This window comes from Nelumbo lutea, chromosome 1, assembly GCF_056320005.1.
Source record: "Nelumbo lutea isolate HS-2025 chromosome 1, American lotus-T2T, whole genome shotgun sequence".
Taxonomy (NCBI): Eukaryota; Viridiplantae; Streptophyta; class Magnoliopsida; order Proteales; family Nelumbonaceae; genus Nelumbo; species Nelumbo lutea.
This window is the reverse complement of record NC_142684.1, coordinates 17777377-17797469: the sequence shown is the minus strand read 5'-3', so window position 1 is coordinate 17797469 and position 20093 is coordinate 17777377. Positions and strand designations below refer to the sequence as shown.

Here is a 20093-nt window from a genome sequence, read left to right as displayed (position 1 = left end):
CTGTTGTTGGCACGTTGAACAATTCTGGATGAAGTCCCGTATCGAAGCCTTCATGCCCTGCCAATGGAAATCTGCATGGATGCGGTGCAACGTCTTCTGGATACCCTCATGTGTGGCGTTGTGTATGCTGGAGATAACAGAGGGAATTAAGGGGCAGTTGGTTGGAAGATAAATTCGGCCCTTGTACAGTACCAACCCGTCCTGTATGCTCCAATTGGAGTTGGCCATTCCCGCCTGTATTGTCTTGAGCAGATTGCTCCATTCAGGTGACTGTGGCAGTTCATTCCGAATGTCTTCCAGCAGGGAGGCTCGGGACTATGAGATCACATGGAGTAGCATGTCGTCTTCGCGATGGGACAAGGCATCTGTGGCACGGTTCAAGGCCCCAGCCTTGTAGTCTACCCGGAAGTCAAATCCAAGGAGTTTGCTAACCCAATGCTACTGTGGCGAGTGGTGAGCCGTTGTTCCAACAGATATTTGAGGCTGTAATGGTCCGTCTTGACTATGAAAGATCTGCCCCACAGGTATGGTCTCTAGTGTTGCACTGCCTTAGCTAGGCCAATAAGTTCTCGCTCATAGGCAGGCAACTTAAGGTGGCGGTCGGCTAGCTTGCGGCTTAAAAAGGTGATGGGGTGCCCTTGTTGCTGTAGTATCGCACCTATGCCGGTGCCGGAGGTGTCACACTCCACTGTGAATTCAAGATCAAAGTTTAGCAACTGTAGAACTGGTGTGGAGGAGTGGGCTTCTCTTAATTTTACAAAGGCTGCTTCAACTGTACCGTCCCATAGGAAGGCATTTCTCTTGAGCAGACTTGTTAGCAGGGCTGCCAGCAGTCCGTAATTGTGAACGAACTTGCAGTAGTAGCCGGTTAGCCCTAGTAAACCATGGAGGGCCTTGGTAGATTGTGGTCTGGGCCATTCTTTTGATGGTTTGAATCTTGGAGTCATCCACAGTGACCCTTGACCACTAATCACATGTCCTAAGTAAAGGACCTTGCATTCCCCAAAGGAGCATTTTGACCGTTTGAGGAAGAGCTAGTGGTGCTGCAAGAGCTCAAGAACAATTTGCAGATGTTGCATGTGCTCCACCCAAGATTTGCTATAGACTAGGATGTCATCGAAAAATACCAAGACAAATCTACGGAGATGGGAGTGAAACACCTCGTTCATCAGGGCCTAGAAAGTGGATGGTGCATTGCTAAGACCGAAGGGCATGACTAAGAACTCGAAGTGGCCATGGTATGTTCTGAAGGCCGTTTTCTCTACATCTTTTGGGGTCATGAGGACCTGGATGTATCCTGATCGAAGGTCTAGCAGTCGGGGTGGCCGACTGTTGTTTGCCAGGCGTTTCGGCCCAGTACGGTCTGCGGCTGTTGTTGGTGGCAGTTCCTTCTGAGTTTCTTTCCCTATTGGCGAAGAATGTCTCCAACAAGCGTCAAAGCTCCAGAACATCATCCTTGACCTCACGTACCTCCATGCTAGTCTCTACAAGTTTTTGCTCCAGTTTGTGGACCTTAGAAGACAGAGGCTCTTGTTCCCCAATGATGATAGGCTCTGATACTGGAATGTTATGGGCCCACATGTAGGATCTTGTCACGGGTCAGTCCACCGGGAGAGATTCCTTTCTTTCCTTGCCTTTGCCCTTGTGTACAGACCCTATTGTGGCAATCACGTGGGTGATTTGTCCAAGAGATCACCCAAACTCTCCTAACACCTTTCTTGGTTGAAAACTGAATGCCTTTCCTTCAATTCGTAGCTCCTTAAATAGGAGGTTACATAAGGGAACTCCTTGTTGGATTCGGCTAGGCTAGGTAATCCAACTTAACTCAAACTCCTAATGATAACACAACTCTTAAGATAAGATAAGATAAGATAATGGATGGGGTAGCTGGTGGCGAGTTGGCGAGCAGAGCTGATGTGGTAAGATAAGTGTGGACCCACTCTGATGAGCTGTCATGTGGGCCCTGCCCTACTGCTGTTGTCGGGCAGCGCGTGCCTCACAATGCTGCTGTCGTGCGGTGCGTGCTACTGCCGTGGGGCGCGTGCTGCTGCCGAGTGTTGCTGCCGTGTTGTGCGTGCTACATGCTGCTGAGCGATGCATGTGTGCTGTCGGGCAGTGCGTGCTGCGCGCTGCTTGGCGGCACGTGCTGCTGTGCGGCCTACTGTGCGTGCCGCAGCCTATGACTGCGCCATAGTGTGCTGCCGGTTGGTGTGTCCATAATAGTAGTCCCAATCATTCACTTTGTCCAACAAAGGGCCTGATCCTTTCACTATGATCACCCACTTAAGTGAATTCTCAAACTGCCCTACCATACCCAAGCTTTAACCTCCAAAGGATCTCACTGATTGGCATATCAAAGACAACCTAATCCGACACCCAGTGCAGTACCATAATCGAGTCTAGGGGTTATGTGTAACTTTCCAATTTTTCCAAACAGTCTCCAAGGTCCAGGGTATAACTGGAAATTGGTCTGGGTTCAGTGTTTCAAACAAACACACACCACAAGTGCTTCGGGTCCAACCCTGGCAGTTGAGACAGGCTGCCCCAACCTTCTTGGCAGCACATTAGTGTCATAAGTCTCATAAGTGTCCAGTTTAAGGGGTAATTACATAGAAACACACCAATTATAACATGAAACAATTATGTACTTATAGTCATTTACAATAAATGTATTAGTACACCAATCTGATTTGAGCTAAGGGCATACACTGTCTAACAGCATGAACAAGTCTAGCCAATTTGAGCAGTTAGTAGAAATCTCTAAGAATTTGGTTTTCAGAGTGGGCCAATGATCTAAAATTTTTATAGATATATCTTGATATATTATAGAATTGTTTCATTATGGAATCTTGAAAGAGTGATGGAGATCGAACTCTTGATGGTGGGAAGATCGGTGCACACCAAATTTGTTAATTTGATTATTTGGTCTATAATTAATTATTTTTGTTTTTTAGAAATAATGTATTAGGTTTTTCTGATGTAAGCAATATAAATTAGGGTTTTTTCTATTTTTTTTTACATCGGAGAAATCGTTGGAGCTTGCAGAGAAGATAGAGATTGCAGATGGAGATCGATCTACAGATTGCAGTTTCGTAGTGATGTGGCTTTTGTCCGGATTGCATTCGGACCATCACACTATCAACCCAAGCCATTTTTTGATTATTTGATATTTATTTGCTTCGTGTACTCTTTCTCCGACCGACTTGGCTAAAATCCGGGAAGTGTACCGCATTCCTGAAGTGAACGAACTAAGGTGTCCTAGGATTTAGGAGATGGCCACTTCAGCCCGTCCCAGGGAAATTTGTATGTACATCCATACTTTGATTGCCGGCCTTAGGTTCCCCTTAAGTCCTAGGGTAGTGTCCATCCTGAGGTGGTATCAGGTCCTGCCCGTTCAGTTGATGCCATTTCAGTACCTAGTCGGGCTGCTTTGCTACTACACTCTCAAGGATATTGAGTTTACCCTACCGATGTTTAGATACTTTCTCCACTTGAAGAAGCACAAGCAGGGGGTACTACTACCTATCGGCTAGGTCGAATATGAAGGTGCTCATTGGGTCTCACTTCCATTATGCACTGGAAAGAGGATTTCTTCTTTGTGAAGTGCCAAGGAGATTGGTCATTCTCCCTCGCCCTATACATTCCAAGGACTAAGGATAAGGGTCCTTCCTAGGTCTAGTTGTCAAAGGAGGAGATAGCTGTTGTGAAAAGGATAGTTTAGGTGCACATCAAGGAGTACACATCATCCCATGTGCTGACCCTGGCTGGGCTGATGTGCCCTTTAGCCAGTCAATTCTAGTTTGGTCTGTGGGCTATGCATTCTCATTTCTTTTTATGATCTTGTCTTCACTTCGTTCTAACTTTGTACTGAACTGTGTAGATTCGTACATTGCTAATGCTAAGAGAGCTTGGCGTATGAAGGTCACGGTCTCAAGGGAGGCATAGGCAGCTAGGACCTCGAGCACGTAGCCTAGGGCCACAGGGCTTCAACACCATTTGATAGAATGCACGCCTCGATAAGGGAAGAGGCCAAGGTCAGTAGAGGAAGTCATGGTAGTTAACTGCGAGGAGGCCACTACTTAGCTTGAGAGGTCCTCGTCACAGAGGGGGGATGCTCCGGAACATGCTTCAACTAAGGGCTCGATCAATGTCTACGTGCCACAATGGTCAATTAGGCTGAAAGGCACCCTTGATACAGAGAGAGTGGCTGAGCATCTTGCCTAGGGTGTGATGCTCCCCGATATTAGGAAGGAAGCTAGTAGCCACACCCTTCATCAAATCATGGTGGAAAGTTCGGCTTTACTTGTCCTTCCTTATTTCTCTTCTTTTGTACTAACTATTCATAGCCCTACAGTCGGTTTGTTTGGTCGTTGGCCTGTCGACTGCCTTTGTGGGTTGCGATGATTTTATGAGTCGTGAGAGATTGAGAATGCCCAACTGAAGGCTGAATTGTTTGAGTTGAAGTGCAGATTCGAGGAGAGGGACAACATTGTCCACAAGCTGAAGGGACGCATCCATGATCTCAAGAAGGTGCGGGATGTGCTAAGGAGGGGGCTCAAGGAGGCAGATGTGAAGATAGCTTGGGCAAAGGAGGGTGTCTCTAATTATAGAGCTTCGAAGTCTCATCAGAACGAGCTGGACAACTATGCTACCGACTCTTGGTAGGAGGATTTTGCTCTCTATTAGTGGAGGGTGATGCATCAGTTCCCAGAGGTGGCCGGTGTCATTCATGGGTTCGACCATTTTGATATCAAAGAGCATGATAGTGGAGATGTTGTCATTGCCAACGCCTAGGATCATGTCTAGGACCCCCAGCGGATAGTTGATGTGCTGTATCTTCCCTTTTTTTTGTTGTACACAAGCTCGATATGTCAACCTCATTATCATTGTATCAACTTATTCAGTAATGGAAGTTTGGTCTTTTTCTCGAGCACTTTCTATGTCGTTTTTCCCTTCCTTTTCTAATATGTTTTGCTTCGGAATTAGGTTGGTCGATAGGAACCATAGGCCATGCTTCTGTACTTGCTCTTAGCTAGTCAAGGTTTCGCACATGACGTTGTGACTGGGGTCTTCAATTTTATGGCATCGGCCTCATGTGTCGAGGTCTTTGGCCTTTGCTGGCCAAGGTCTTTGTCCTTGATTCTCGCTAGCCTAGGTATTTGGCATAGTGACCTCGGTCTTATGCTGGCCAAGGTGCTTCCAAGCTCTCCACATTGCCGGGATGCTCGATGACATCTGGTCTTGGAGAGCTTTACGCTCTTTGACTGGGCTAATCGTGGTCCTCGATTAGCTTTGCTTTGACTGTGAATCGGGAGAGTGTGTGGAGTTCGATGGCTGTCTTCTTGCCATTTTGTGGCAGGGACTTCATTCTCAGGAAGCCCATCAGGGGCTTGTTCTGGCCTTGATCATCTGTGGTCGATCTGGTCTTTCATGATGTTGCAATTGTGCTGGGATCGTTGGTCAACGAGGAGTTCGGTCATTGGAGTTCGGCCAGGCTATGTGTGGGTGTTTGGTCATTTATGCTTGAAGAAAATTCTATATTTACTGAATTTATACAATTCAGTCATAGTTATTGCCAGGCCTAGCATGGCTTGCATGTCGTCATGCTGTGTCATGCCGAGCCACAGGCGGCACGGCCCAATTTAAACCTTTAGTTTTATTTTTGGCTAGTAGTAACCTTGTTGGAGGGCCTTCAAAGCAAGCACCCTATCCCCGAAGTGTTCACCATAGAGTCCTTCGTGGATCTTGCAAAACACATACTCAGCCTCGCTGGGATGGAGACATCGCAATTAAGGAAGGGTGAATGATTTCCTGCACAACTATTCACCATTTATGATGTGGCGATTTGACTTATGTTTGACATTCCGAGCTGTGTTCTGATCTAAGGGCAACACTCCATGGTGAAAATACTCGAAAAGTGAATCAACTTGCTTAGTTCTACAACTTGCATAGGAGCCAAAAGCTATGGAAGCGCGTCAGCCTATGTTTTCTTGGATCTCAGTATTTTTTGGATGCATAAAGTATCAAACTGTCTGATTAGCTCACACGCCTACACAAGTACTTAATCATTGATGGCTCCTGAACTTCGTAATGTCCGTTCACTTGGTTGACCACGAGCTAAGAGTCAATACATGCCTCTACATTCCTCGCACTGACCTCCTTCCTAAGGGATAGACTATGTAAAATTGCCTCTATGTTCCCTTGGTTACATATGTAAAATTGCCTTAATTTTCTCAGGGTTGGCTTCGATGCCATGTCGGGTGACTATGTAATCGTGGAACTTGCCCGATGTGACACCAAAGACACACTTGTTTGGGTTAAGCTTTAGGTTATATTTTCTTAAAATAGCAAACATTCTTTAGAACAACAAACATCATCTATGTAAACTTCTACTTTATTTCCAATCAAATTTGTAAACAAAAGTTGTTTACATGATATAGGTAGGTTGCCCTGACATTCTTTAGGCCAAAAGGCATGACCTTATAACAATACAACCCAATTTTGATTACAAAAGTTGTTTTCTCTTGGTCTGCTGAATCCATCTAGATCTTCTAGAAACCAGAATAGATGTCCATGAATCTCTACAGCTTGAACCCCGAGGTGCAATCAACTAGTTTGTCTATCCTTAAGAGTGGGAAGATATACTTTGGTCAAGCTTGTTTCAGGTCTATATAGTCGTCGCACATATGCCACTTCCCATTTGAGGACCTTCCCAACCTCCTCCTCAATTGTCCTACACCGCTTTGGGGTGAATTTCCTTTTCCTCTACTTTATAGGTATAACCAAGGGAACTACATTAAATCTATGGGTAATAACAGAGGGGTCTATGTCAGGCATGCCGACATGCAACCAAGAAAATACATCAATATTTGAATGTAAAAAACATACCAATTTAGAAGCGTGGAGGTTCATCGAGTTGTGGCCCAATCTGGATTGTCTTCTTGGGCTTGATATATAAGATCAACACGAGGATGACATCTTCCAATGGGTGAGCTCTTTCCACGCTGAGCTTTGGGAGCAGTTCCAGGTAGACCTGTTCATGGGCCGGGCTCGAGCCTAGCTTTTTCCAAAATTTGAATGAGCCTGGCCTGAAGCCCGAGCACAACATAGTGTAAAGTCAGGTCCAAAACCTGGCCTGTGAACAACTCTATTTCCAGGTCAACCGCCAATGACCGCTTTCCCTTGCCTTTCAAGGCCACCATGTAACATTTTGAGAGTCTAGATTGTCCCTACGCACTATGCTAATTCTATTTTTAGTGGGGAATTTTGTGGCCATGTAGTATGTGGTTTGCATGGCTCGAAGTGCATATAGCATAGGGCGACAAAGAATAGCATTGTATGATGAAGGTGTGTCCACGACCAAAAGATTATAGTCAAATAAAATCTTGTTCAACATGGTCCTCACTGTAACCAATAGCTTAACCATTCCTAGAGGTTAGACGATGTCCCTGTTGAAACTAGCCAGATACACATCGGTAGGGAAGAGGTCCTTCCTCTACAGATGCATCTTCTTGAATGCCTCCATGAACAAGATGTCTACTGAGCTACTGCTATCCACTAGGATGAGCTTCACCTTATAGTTATGGATGATCAACCTCACTATGATAGCATTATCATGGGTTAGTGAGCCCCCTTCATGTCATTTTCGATGAAATAAATCACCTCCTTTGTCCTCATCCTCTTGCAGGGCTTCTCATTGTCATTGCTCAAGTCGTATCCTTAGCCTCTACTATTGACCCACCAGTGATCTTGTTGATAAACCCGCCGAGTGGCCATTCATTTTGCTAGGGCTGGTCTCCTTGTGGGCTCCTCAGCCGCTCAGTCCTCCTTAATGAATTTCCTCAGGTACCCCCATCAGATGAGCTCCTTGATCTCGTCCTTTAGGTTCCAGTAGTTCTCGGTGTCGTGCCCCCTCTCTTTGTGATAGTGGCAGTACTGGTCCTAATTCTTGTTCTCTACATTTCCCTTTAAGTGAGATGACCACTTCAAGTAGTCGGTTGATTTAATATTCATTAAGATCCTCCTCCTCCTCACGTTCAATGGTGTGTAGTTCTTGTACTTTATAGGGGGAGTCCTAAAGCGTCTTGTCAACAACCTGGAGCGCTAAGAGATGACCTAGATCAGCATTTCAGTGACTCATAGCACCTAGGCAACCTCTTGCCTCTACAAATGTGCTTACTACTTCTTTTGCCTTGGCCATTATCACATTCCTTCCTCTTTCCGTCTTTGACAAGCTTTTCATGTGCGTGAAGTGTTTCCTCGACGTTCATATAATTTTGGGTGTGCTTAAGGAACTTCCCCTTATCCTCTGGGAGGTTCTTCACAAGCGAACTTCTTAGTGTTAGACAGTTATGTGCTTAGCTCCAATCAAATTGATGCATCTTTTGACATTTATTGTAAATGAATAAAGTACATAATTGATTCATGTTATTATGGTGTGTTTTTGTGTAATACTCTTAAACTGGACACATATGAGACTCGAGTTAGTTTAGAATCTTCATAGCCATTGGATAGATATGGGGAAATTTATCCTGCCAAGGCTGATACTGATGTACCACCAAGTTGGTTGGGGTGGCTCGTCTCAGCTGCTAGGGTGAGAGCTGGGGTACATGCAGTGTGGGTTTTAGTGAAATCCTAAAGCGGATGAAAATTCCAGTATTGCCCTAGACCTTGGAAATAGGTGGGCAAAACTAGAATATTACACCTGACCCTTAGACTCGATTATGATACTGCATTAGGTGTCGGATTGGACTGTCTTTGATATGCCAATCAGTGAGATCCTTAGAGGGGGTCAAAACCTGAATATATTGGGATAGTCTGAGAATTCATCTGAGTGGGTGATCATAGTGATATGATCTGCCCCTTTGTCGGACAAATTGAATGATCGGGGATGCACTCTCTTTGATGGAAACCTAAACTACCAGCAGTTGATTTCAACTATTGAAATTTATTTTTGAAAAATATATTTATATAAATGTTACTTTTATTCTAATCTGATCTGAATTGGACGTGAGCACATTATCTTCAACACTCTAAATACTTACTTTTATTCTAATAGCGCTTTTGTAAGTCACATCTGTTTTATATGATGTATGTCTTACACATGTAAATGGACACTTGTGACTGACCGAATGCAAGTATAATTGTATAAGAGTAAGCAAATTAAGTAGTTTTTGTCACGGTTCCGTTTCCAAAGTGCAAGAAAATATGACCCCGGCCGTTTTTTTTTCCTTCTTTGATACGATGTTATTCCCCAATTTGCGCAGGTAATTCTTGCCACACTCTCGTATGAAGAAAGTTCTTGATCAATGCTATATATAATTTAAGTTAGACTCTCCAATTACTTCAAGGAAATTTTTAGTCACCCTGCACTACTGGATTGATTGGAATGATAAGGAATGCTGCCTATATAAATGGTAAATGTTATTAGTCAAACACCCCCTGCACGGCAAGGAAATTAGTTTGTACGTATTGCTCTACGTGGGGAAGTGCACATGCATGCAAACTCTATATAAATGAAAACCACCAAAGGAATTGGACATCGATCCTCAATTACTTAGCCTAGCTTTTGTTCTCCTCTTATTCATCATATATATATATATATATATATATATATAGTTATCAGTTATTTCAGAGTTCAGAAGACAATGGCCAGCTGTCAACTCATCACCTGTGCCATGGCCTCGCTATTGATCATCATTTTAGGAGCTTCTACTTCTCAAGCCAATGCCCGCACTCTCCAGCAAGCATCTATGTTGGAGAGGTTTGAGCAATGGATGTCTCGCCATGGAGTTGTATACCAAGAGAATGTAGAGAAGGAGAAACGCTTCAACATATTCAAGAACAGTGCCGAGCACATAGATTCGTTCAACTTGGCTGGTGATAGACCATAGAAGCAAAGCATAAATGTATTTGCTGACCGGACCGATGAAGAGTTAAAGCATTACCGTAATGGCTACATAAATTTTGCACAACAAAGGCCATCATCAAAATTTCCCCATGGCCGCAGTTTCAGTTACGAAAATGTGACTGATGTTCCGCCAAGTCTAGACTGGAGAGAAAAAGGAGCTGTTACCCCCATCAAAGACCAAGGCCGTTGTGGTAAGTGGCAATATTTTTTTTTTTCGTTTCTACCAAGTATATATATAACTAGGGTTCAAAGCATTACAATACGTACAATTCACTAACAAAGCAATCAATTCAATATATATAGGATGTTGTTGGGCATTCTCGGCAGTGGCAGAAATAGAAGGGATTATCCAAATCAAGAAAGGCCAAAAAATTTCTCTATCTGAGCAACAGCTGGTAGATTGCAACACTGAAAATAATGGCTGTGACGGTGGTTGGATGGATACTGCATTCCAATATATCCAACAAACTGGAGGTATTAACAGCGAAGAAAACTACCCTTACAGAGGAGTGCAGGGAATGTGCGACACAGCAGCATCCCATGCAGCAAGTATCAGTGGATATGTGGACGTCCCATCAAATGATGAGAATGAGTTATTGAAGGCAGTAGCAATGCAACCCGTTTCTGTCGCCATAGACGCTAGTTCCAACGACTTCCTATACTACTCAACTGGTGTTTTTACAGGGGAATGTGGAACTGATTTAAACCATGCTGTTACAGTGGTTGGTTATGGTACAAGTGAAGAGGGCATGAAGTATTGGCTACTGAAGAATTCGTGGGGCACTCAGATAATGGATATATGCGAATCCAACGAGATGTTGCTGCCTCAAATGGTGGCCATTGTGGCATTGCCATGAAAGCCTCTTATCCTACCGCCTAATTAAACATCTATCAGTTATACTAGCTAATAAATACATGAATGTATGGTGATAATTGATATCGGTCGGAGTTTATATATATAAATTACAAAGAAGTTGCTCTAGGAATATGTTATAATGATGTCATTGAGTATGAAGGGATGAGAGATCCATCGAATGGACGCCCAAATCTTGTGAAATAAAGGGGCGAATTTAAAAAATTTTTCTCTCCCTTCAATTGGGAACTGCATTCCCTATTTAGAAAATCATATTTTTAAGGATCATTCTTGAACCATAAACTGAACCAAATCTGAACCAAAAGGAGTAGGAGAAGATTATACCAGATATGGAGAAATGGTATCCCCCAACGGAGTTGTTCACACCCAAAGAAGGATCCAAGGAGTACTCCCACTGAAGATGGCGCAGTGCAGGATGGAGCAGAATCAACAGTATTCTTCTCCAAGAATTCTGTCATTCGCAAGAAACAGCAGGATGGCATGTGAGCACAACTTCCTATAATTCTTTCTCGAAGAACTGATGTCAAGATAGAATCTTGATTTTTCCCACAACTGGAGATCGAACTGGATGTCTAGCGGCTGTAAGAGGGAGGCGGCAAGAAAGATCTTTGCAGGAATTGAAGAAATCTTTCTTCTCTAATCTCAGCTCTGAAGAGGATCTGATTATGTAATTCTTCTAAAGGCTGCCACCCCCTCCTTTTGTAAAACCCAAAGGATCAGCTCCTAATCCTATTAGGAGCTGTTGATCCAAATCATATTTGGATCATACCTCTCTTTAGGTGATAAGGATAAACCCTTATCTTATCTACAAATTAGATCAGCCTTCTCCTAATCTCATTATGAGGTTTGTAGATCTGAATCATATTCAGATTTGGACTCTTTGAGTGAATAGGGTTAAGACCCTATCCTATCTGCTGACCCATCTCAAAATTCGCCCATATTTAACTTATTAAATAAGTCTAGTTCGAAATGGGCTTTGATAGCTATAAATATATAACCCTAGCAAATGTACTAGTTATCAAGTACTATAATAATATCATTCCCATGGGGATTTAACAAAATAAGTATTAGAATCACAGTTTTTCCTAATTATTTGGACAATCGAAATTTAGGATTGAGCAAGAACTACTGAAAATAAAATTGGAATAAAGAAAATAAAAACAAGGGTGATCACTTAAACGAATATGCAAATGATGAAATCGCTAGGGCTTTAGGTCCACATAACCAATGTAATGAATATTGATGGGTCCGATTATCCAAGACTATTTGTCATTCCCATAAGCTGAGATTTTCCCAAATTTATTTAATATTCTCTTTCAAGATATACTAAACCTACGCCCATCAGGTAACCCTTCGATCTCTCGAGTAGAGCTCTCAAGATGGAAGTGCGGTAAGTCCAAAAAAACCATTAAATTCAGATGAATCATGTATATATATCTCTATATACCATTCAATTCACACTATGAATTATTCTATCAATTATGTGAATTCCTCTCTCAATTCATTCACATAACTCACATCAATTAAGAGGCGGCCAAGCTCTTAATTGCAATAAGCACAATAATTCATAGACTATATGAAAATCACAATCTTGGATAAATCAAGAAGATAAAAATATATTCAATAACATGGTTAGGCTTTCCATGGCCCTAGCAAGAAAACAAATCAGTTCATGATGTAGAATTAAAGCAAACAAAGTGGAATAAAGAACTCTTGAATTCGCCCATGGTGCTGAGATCTCCTCTTCTTGCCGCCACCTTCTTCTTGAAGTTTCTTGAATTCTTGAACCTTTCTTGAACCCTTCTTGACTGGTTGCTCCTTGCTTCTTGATTTAAATCAGGAAGTGAGTGATTGAGTGATTCAGTGATCCAGTGATACCTAAAGCTGGTCCGCCCCCTCCTTTATATAGATTAAAGGGGAGGGGGTGGTCTCCTACTTCCTCTTGAAGTTTATCTTACAAGAATAGAAAGTCCTATCCTAATTCTAACCTTATCTCTTTATCTCTCGAACTCAATCCCTTTTTCACTCTAAGATTACATTAAGAATTTAGATGTAGAAGGATTCTTCTTAGTTTCTTGTTATTGGATTCGTAATAGACCTCCTCTACGAATTGGGTTTCAGCCAGGCTTTTCTGCGAGTTGGGCTTCAGTTGCGGATTGGGCCTTCTTATGAAATTGCCCTGACTTTGGGCCCGGATTAGACTTCGATTCATGCCGAATCTGCGAAATCCCAAAACATGAAAGTTGTGGGTTTTTCTCTTATCTTTTTAGTGGATCTTGAATCAGCCCATTCGGAGTTCGGAGACGCGAGTTAGGCTCAAATCACTGAACGTTGTCGAAACTGTGAAAAATCATCCGATTTGTCTTTCTTTACTCTTGATGCCTTCTTTCATACCATAGACCAAAATATAAGAGATATGAGTCCAATTAGATGCTAATTTAATATAAAAGACAGAATAATTGGGGATAAAAATATGATAAATTCTACTCTCATCAAAACAAACTTAAAACAATAACAAATTAACTAAAGATTTGTTTTCGATTTCTCTCAACAGGGTATTTGTTCTCCCGCATGCCTTGATCAGTATCCATGCTTTTTCCCTTCATCCACTTCTTTTCCTTTTAACTTGTCAAAGAATAATCTTAAATCGTCAATCCTCATGTCCCTAAGTGAGATCGACAATCAAGGGGAGCAGGCATCTCTTCGCATGAATAATTTAGGGCTAGAGTAAGCCCTCTTTGTTTTCATAACCACATGTGGCAAGATTCAAAAAATACCCTCTCATGATTCTTCAGAATGAAACGAGGAATGTTATTACCATAAACTTGCTTATGTGTCACATCTCCACCACTTATCATGAGTGCAATGCATCAAAAGGTGAATTAGGGTTTGGGATTTAGGGATGAGTGCATTTTATGCTCCATCTCACCCTTTTATTTATTTTTAGTGTGAGTGCATTTTATGCTCCATCTCACCCTTTTATTTTTTTAGTGTGAATGCATTTTATGCTCCATCTCACACTAGCTCTCTCTTTTTTTCCCTCGGTGTGAGTGCATTTTATGCTCCATCTCACACGAGTTTATTTTTTATTTTTTGGATAACACGTTCCAATACATGAACTCATTATCGTGGTCTTAACATGCCTAACAAAACAAGTTCTAGAATAATCAACCCATGTTTGTCCATTAGAAACAAAATGCTCACAAGGGTCAAATCTGTATTGCATCTTGCCCATTGATCACTCAAACTACTGAGATACCTTCCATAGCCAAAAATTTCAGCTAGATTTGCCTGCATCATTTCCTGTCTATCCCACCTAAGTACATGATTCAAGGTGGTTTGCAATCATTCAAAAATAAGTCTCTAAGGAGCAGAAATTTCAAAAGGAAAGGTTAAAAAGTGATGATCAAAGCATGCTAGAGTTTGAAAATTTTATCAACCCCTTACTCCTCCCGCACACTTAAGATCTACATTGTCCTCAATGTATGGAATATGCATAGCAAGAACAAGGAGAGAATTTAAGAGGACTTCCCTGCTATCTATGATTAAGGTCTTAAGAAAGGAGAAAAACACAATCATAAGTAACAAAAGAAAAAAAAAATAATTTTTTTTTGTTAGCACAACCTAAAAACACAAGGAAAAAAAAAACAAACTTCCCTATCATGAATCAGATCCTCTAACTCTCTTGGTTGTAGCTTTCGGTGTGCTCCCCTTTCATCCATCATGGGCGGGTTCAAATCTAGAATAGGGGCCTACAAAACAGAGGGTAACGGTTTCTCATTAGGAATATAATGAGCATTACCTTGTCTTGGCTTGAACCCTTCTTGGTTGTCCTCTAAATAGTTCATCGCCTTCTTTACCTCTTCCTCCATGACCTGTATGTTTTTACATGAATTAATAATGTAGCTTCCAAAGGGGTCATCTAATTTAGATGTGTTAATTTCAGCTGTACCAACATCAATGCTATTGATTGCATAAATTTTATGTTCAATTGTGTTGGGATGTTCCATGGTTTTAAATACATTGAACACCACTTCTTCACCATTGATTCTAAGGATAAGTAGACCTTTTAGCACATCAATTAAAGCATCACTAGTAGCAAGAAAGGGTCTCCCTAAAATTAATGGCATCGATCTATCCTCCTCCATATCCAACACAATGAAATCAACAAGGATGATGAAATTCCCTACTTTAACTAAGACATCTTCCACTATTCCCCTAGGGTATTTAATACTTCGATCGGCCAACTGTAGGGTAATAGTGGTCGATGTTAGTTCATGCAATCCCAGCCTTTTAAAAATAGAATAGGGCATTAAATTTATACTAGCACCAAGATCACATAAAGCTTTTTCAAATTCAGTTCTCCATATGGTGCAAGGTATAGAATAACTCCCTGGATCCTGAAGCTTTGGGGGCAATTTATTTTGGAGGATGGCTGAGCATTCTTCGTTCAAATTTACCATCTCACATTCCTCCCATTTCCTTTTATTTGACATCACCTCTTTCAAGAATTTGGCATATTTCGGCATCTGTGATAATACATCAAAAAGGGGGAGATTAATGTGTATTTTTTTGAAAACTTCTAAAAATTTCTCAAATTGTCTATCTAAGTTAGCTTTCAAAATTCTTCCAGGGTAGGGGATAGGGAGTTTAATTTCATGTAAATTCAGTTTAGGTGTACTTCCCTCATCCTCCTTTTGCAGATTGGCCACATCAGCTTTCTTGTCTTCTTTTTGGATTTTGCCAACTGCCTTCCCGCTTCTTACGGCTATGGCGTTCACATGCTCTCTGGGATTCTTTTTTGTGTTGCTGGGCAGCCTTCCTTCTTTCCTCTCTGATAACATGCTCACCACCTGCCCCATTTGAACTTCTAAGTTCTTAATCGATGCTTCATGGCTTTGGAATCTTGCTTCAGTAGCATTGATGAACTTAGAAATCATCTCTTCCAAATTACTCTTTTTTTCTTGTGGGGGCAGCTGTGGTTGGAATCCCATGGGTGCCTTTTGCTGATTATTGCTCCATGAAAAGTTTGGATGATTCCTCCACCCTGGGTTGTATGTATTTGAATATGGGTTGTAGTTTGACATGCCAACATGAGAGATAAAATTAGCATTCTCATGGGAAATAAAATGACTGTTTAATTGACAATCAGAATTAATATGTCCTATTTGGCCACATAAATCGCATGAGATGCTAGATGGTGTATTCATGACTGCAATACTAAAATTATCCAGTTTTTTATTTAAATTGGCTATTTGCGCAGATAAGGATGCAAAGGAATCAATGTGGTGTACTCCTCTCTGATTGGTTCGATCATTGCTCCACTGGTAGCTTTTTGATGCCATCTCCTCCACTAAGTCATATGCTTCCTCTAGAGTTTTTCTCAGGATTGTACCACTTGCGGCTGCATCAATAATGGACCGATTAGAGGGGGTAATGCCATTATAAAAGGTTTGTATTTGTCGCCAAATTGGTATCCCATGGTGAGGACACCTCCTAAGCATCTCTTTAAATCTTTCCCATGCTTCATACAGGGATTCCCTCTCACATTGAGCAAAAATAGTAATATCATTAATTAATTTTGCTATTTTGGAGGGTGGGAAATATTTAGCCAAAAATTTATGGGTTAAATCATTCCAAGTGGTGATGCTTCCTGCAGGGAGTGAGTTGAGCCAATCTTTAGCTCTATCACGCAATGAAAAAGGAAATAATCTTAGCCTAATCGCATCATCACTAACTCCATTGTGTTTAAATGAATCACATATTTCAAGTAAGTTAACGATGTGTGCATTAGGGTCATCACTTGGTAACCCACTAAACTGAATGCTAGTTTGGATCATTTGAATTATTGTAGGCTTTATTTCAAAATTATTGGCATGGATGGTAGACTTGCAAATGTTGGATGTCGCCCCATCAATGTTTGGACAAGCATAATCCAAGAGGGTGCGATTTCCTGCCATCTCTCCTTCAATCTCTATGGCTGGTTCGCAAATAACAACCTCTTCTTTTGATTTTCCTTTGTTGGCCCTTTGCGACAAGTGAATGGTCCTTTCAATCTCAGGATCGAATTCAGCTAATCCTTCCTATCTAGTGCGTGTCATGCACTAGTAATTCTGAACTAACAAGAATTCGAACAAACAAATAAAAATAAAAATAATAACAGAAATAAAAGGAGAATAAAAAAACAGAAATAAAAGGTCCAAATTAATCAAGGTTAAGAAATTCTAATATTATTTTAGGATTAAATCCCCGGCAACGGCGCAAAAAACTTGAAAGCTATAAATATATAACCATAGCAAATGTACTAGTTATCAAGTACTATAATAATATCATTCCCACGGGGATTTAACAAAATAAGTATTAGAATCATAGTTTTTCCTAATTATTTGGACAATCAAAATTTAGGATTGAGCAAGAACTACTGAAAATAAAATTGGAACAAAGAAAATATAAACAAGGGTGATCACTTAAACAAATTTGCAAATGATGAAATCGCTAGGGCTTTTGGTCCACCTAACCAATGTAATGAATATTGATGGATCCAATTATCCAAGACTATTTGTCATTCCCATAAGTTGAGATTTTTCCAAATTTATTTAATATTCTCTTTCGAGATATACTAAACCTACGCCCATCAGGTAACCCTTCGATCTCTCGAGTAGATCTTTCAAGATGGAAGTACAGTAAGTCCAAAAAAACCATTAAATTCAGATGAATCATGTATATATATCTCTATATACCATTCAATTCACACTATGAATTATTCTATCAATTATGTGAATTCCTCTCTCAATTCATTCACATAACTCACATCAATTAAGAGGCAGTCAAGCTCTTAATTGCAATAAGCACAATAATTCATAGACTATATGGAAATCACAATTTTGGATAAATCAAGAAGATGAAAATATATTCAGTAACATGGTTAGGCTTTCCATAGCCCTAGCAAAAAAACAAATCAGTTCATGATGGAAGAATTAAAGCAAACAAAGGGGAAGAAAGAACTCTTGAATTCGCCCATGGTGCTGAGATCTCCTCTTCTTGCCGCCACCTTCTTCTTGAAGTTTCTTGAATTCTTGAACCTTTCTTGAACCCTTCTTGACTGATTGCTCTTTACTTCTTGATTCAAATCAGGAAGTGGGTGATTGAGTGATTCAGTGATCCAGTGATACCTAAAGCTGGTCCGCCCCCTCCTTTATATATATTAAAGGGGAGGGGGTGGTCTCCTACTTCCCCTTGAAGTTTATCTTACAAGAATAGAAAGTCCTATCCTAATTCTAACCTTATCTCTTTATCTCTTGAACTCAATCCCTTTTTCACTCTAAGATTATATCAAGAATTTAGATCTAGAAGGATTCTTCTTAGTTTCTTGTTATTGGATTCGTAATAGACCTCCTTTGCGAATTGGGCTTCAGCCAGGCTTTTCTGCGAGTTGGGCTTCAGTTGTAGATTGGGCCTTCCTACGAAATTGCCCTGACTTCAGGCCCAGACTAGACTTCGATGCAGGCTGAATCTGTGAAAGCCCAAAACATGAAGGTTGTGGCTTTTCCTCTTATCTTTCGACTGGATCTTGAATCAGCCCATTCAGAGTTTGGAGACGCGAGTTAGGCTCAAATCACTGAACGATGTCGAAACTGTGAAAAATCATCCGATTTGTCTTTCTTTGCTCTTGATGCCTTCTTTCATACCCTAGACCAAAATATAAGAGATATGAGTCCAATTATATGCTAATTTAATATAAAAGACAGATTAATTGGGGATAAAAATATGATAAATTCTACTCTCATCAGGCTTTAGGCCCATTAAGCTTATGTGCTCATTTAACCTTCTTAACTGCTTCCCAGTTGGGCTTCCTTGTATGGCATGGGACCCAAGCATTGATCTACACATCAGCCACATGGGTTCGGCCCAGCCTTTGTTATAAGGCCTGGCTGAATACACTTCTATGGACCGTTTACCCCTTAAAACCCATCAAATGGGCTCTATGAGCCCAACACTTACCCTAAGTGGTCCTTGGGCCAAGATTAGCCCATCAGGTATTATCCTCAATGGTCTTACACTTAACCTCTCAGCCCATAATGATCATACACTGCCCGACAAGAGAGGACCTCTCCCTCGGCTACAAGGAACAATGTTGCACTCTCTACTTATATGAATCCCGGGAATTAAAACCTTGCAAACATTTTAGAAACCATAATATATATACTTCTATATCCCATATAAAACATACTTTGCAAAACAAATCTCAATGATTGAATTCGGCTACCGGCAGTCTTGGTTCCCATCAGTGAGAGTGCATCCCTGATCATTACCTTTGTCCGACAAAGGGGCTGATCCTGTCACTATGATCACCCACTCAGATGAATTCTCAGACTGTCTCAACATACCGAGATTTTGACCCCCGCTAAGGATCTCTCTGATTGGTACATCAAAGACAGCCCAATCCGACACCTAGTGCAGTGTCATAATCGAGTCTAGGGGTCAGGTGCAACTTTCTAGTTTTGCCCATCAATCTCCAAGGTCCAGGGCAATACTGGAAATCTATTCCAGTTCATAGATTCAATTAATCCTATACTATATGTGCCTAGGGTCTCACCCTTGCAGCAGAGACAGGCCACCCCAACCGACTTGGTGGCACCACAGTGTTAGCCTTATCAGGATAGGTCTCCCCAGACCGACCGACTAGCTATGAACATTCTAAACTAACACGAGTCTCATTAAGTGTCCAGTTTAAGAGTATTACACAGAAACATACCAAGGGAACATGAATCAAATATGCACTTTTATTTGTTTACAATAAACTCATAAAGTACATCATTTTGATTGAAGCTAAGGGCATACAAAACTATCTAACAGCTCCCACTTGCACTTAGGTCCAATCAGGTACAGGCTAGAGTCCCATGCTTTCTACCTGTTTCTCAAACACTTTCTGTGATAGTGGCTTCATCAATGGGTCTGCTACATTTCTCGCTGACACTACCTTTTGAATCAGGACGTCCCCTCTACTAACAATCTCCCGTAGTACGTGGTACTTCCTCTCGATGTGCTTCGACTTCGAGTGGGCTCGTGGTTCCTTAGCCTGAGCAATGGTTCCATTGTTGTCACACAACAATGGGATGGGTGATGTGCTGAACGGAACTACTCCCAACTCGTGAACAAAATTCTTCATCCACATGGCTTCTTTGGCAGCCTCACTTGCGGCAATGTACTGAGCCTTGGTCGTGGAGTCTGCAGTGGACCCCTGTTTGCTACTTTTCCAGCAAACAGCACACGATCCTATCGTGAAAACATATTCAGATGTAGACTTTC

General features: G+C 41.4%; 1 non-coding gene and 1 pseudogene across 1 annotated transcript; both read left to right on the top strand.

Annotated features, from left to right (window-relative positions):
- Positions 1-9677: 9677 nt before the first annotated feature.
- LOC148873763 (senescence-specific cysteine protease SAG12 pseudogene) lies at positions 9678-10790 on the top strand (annotated as a pseudogene).
- Positions 10791-16259: 5469 nt separating this feature from the next.
- Positions 16260-16366, top strand: LOC148873762 (small nucleolar RNA R71). Its single transcript, XR_016106234.1, has one exon. It is a non-coding gene; the product is annotated as a small nucleolar RNA R71 (small nucleolar RNA).
- Positions 16367-20093: the final 3727 nt, after the last annotated feature.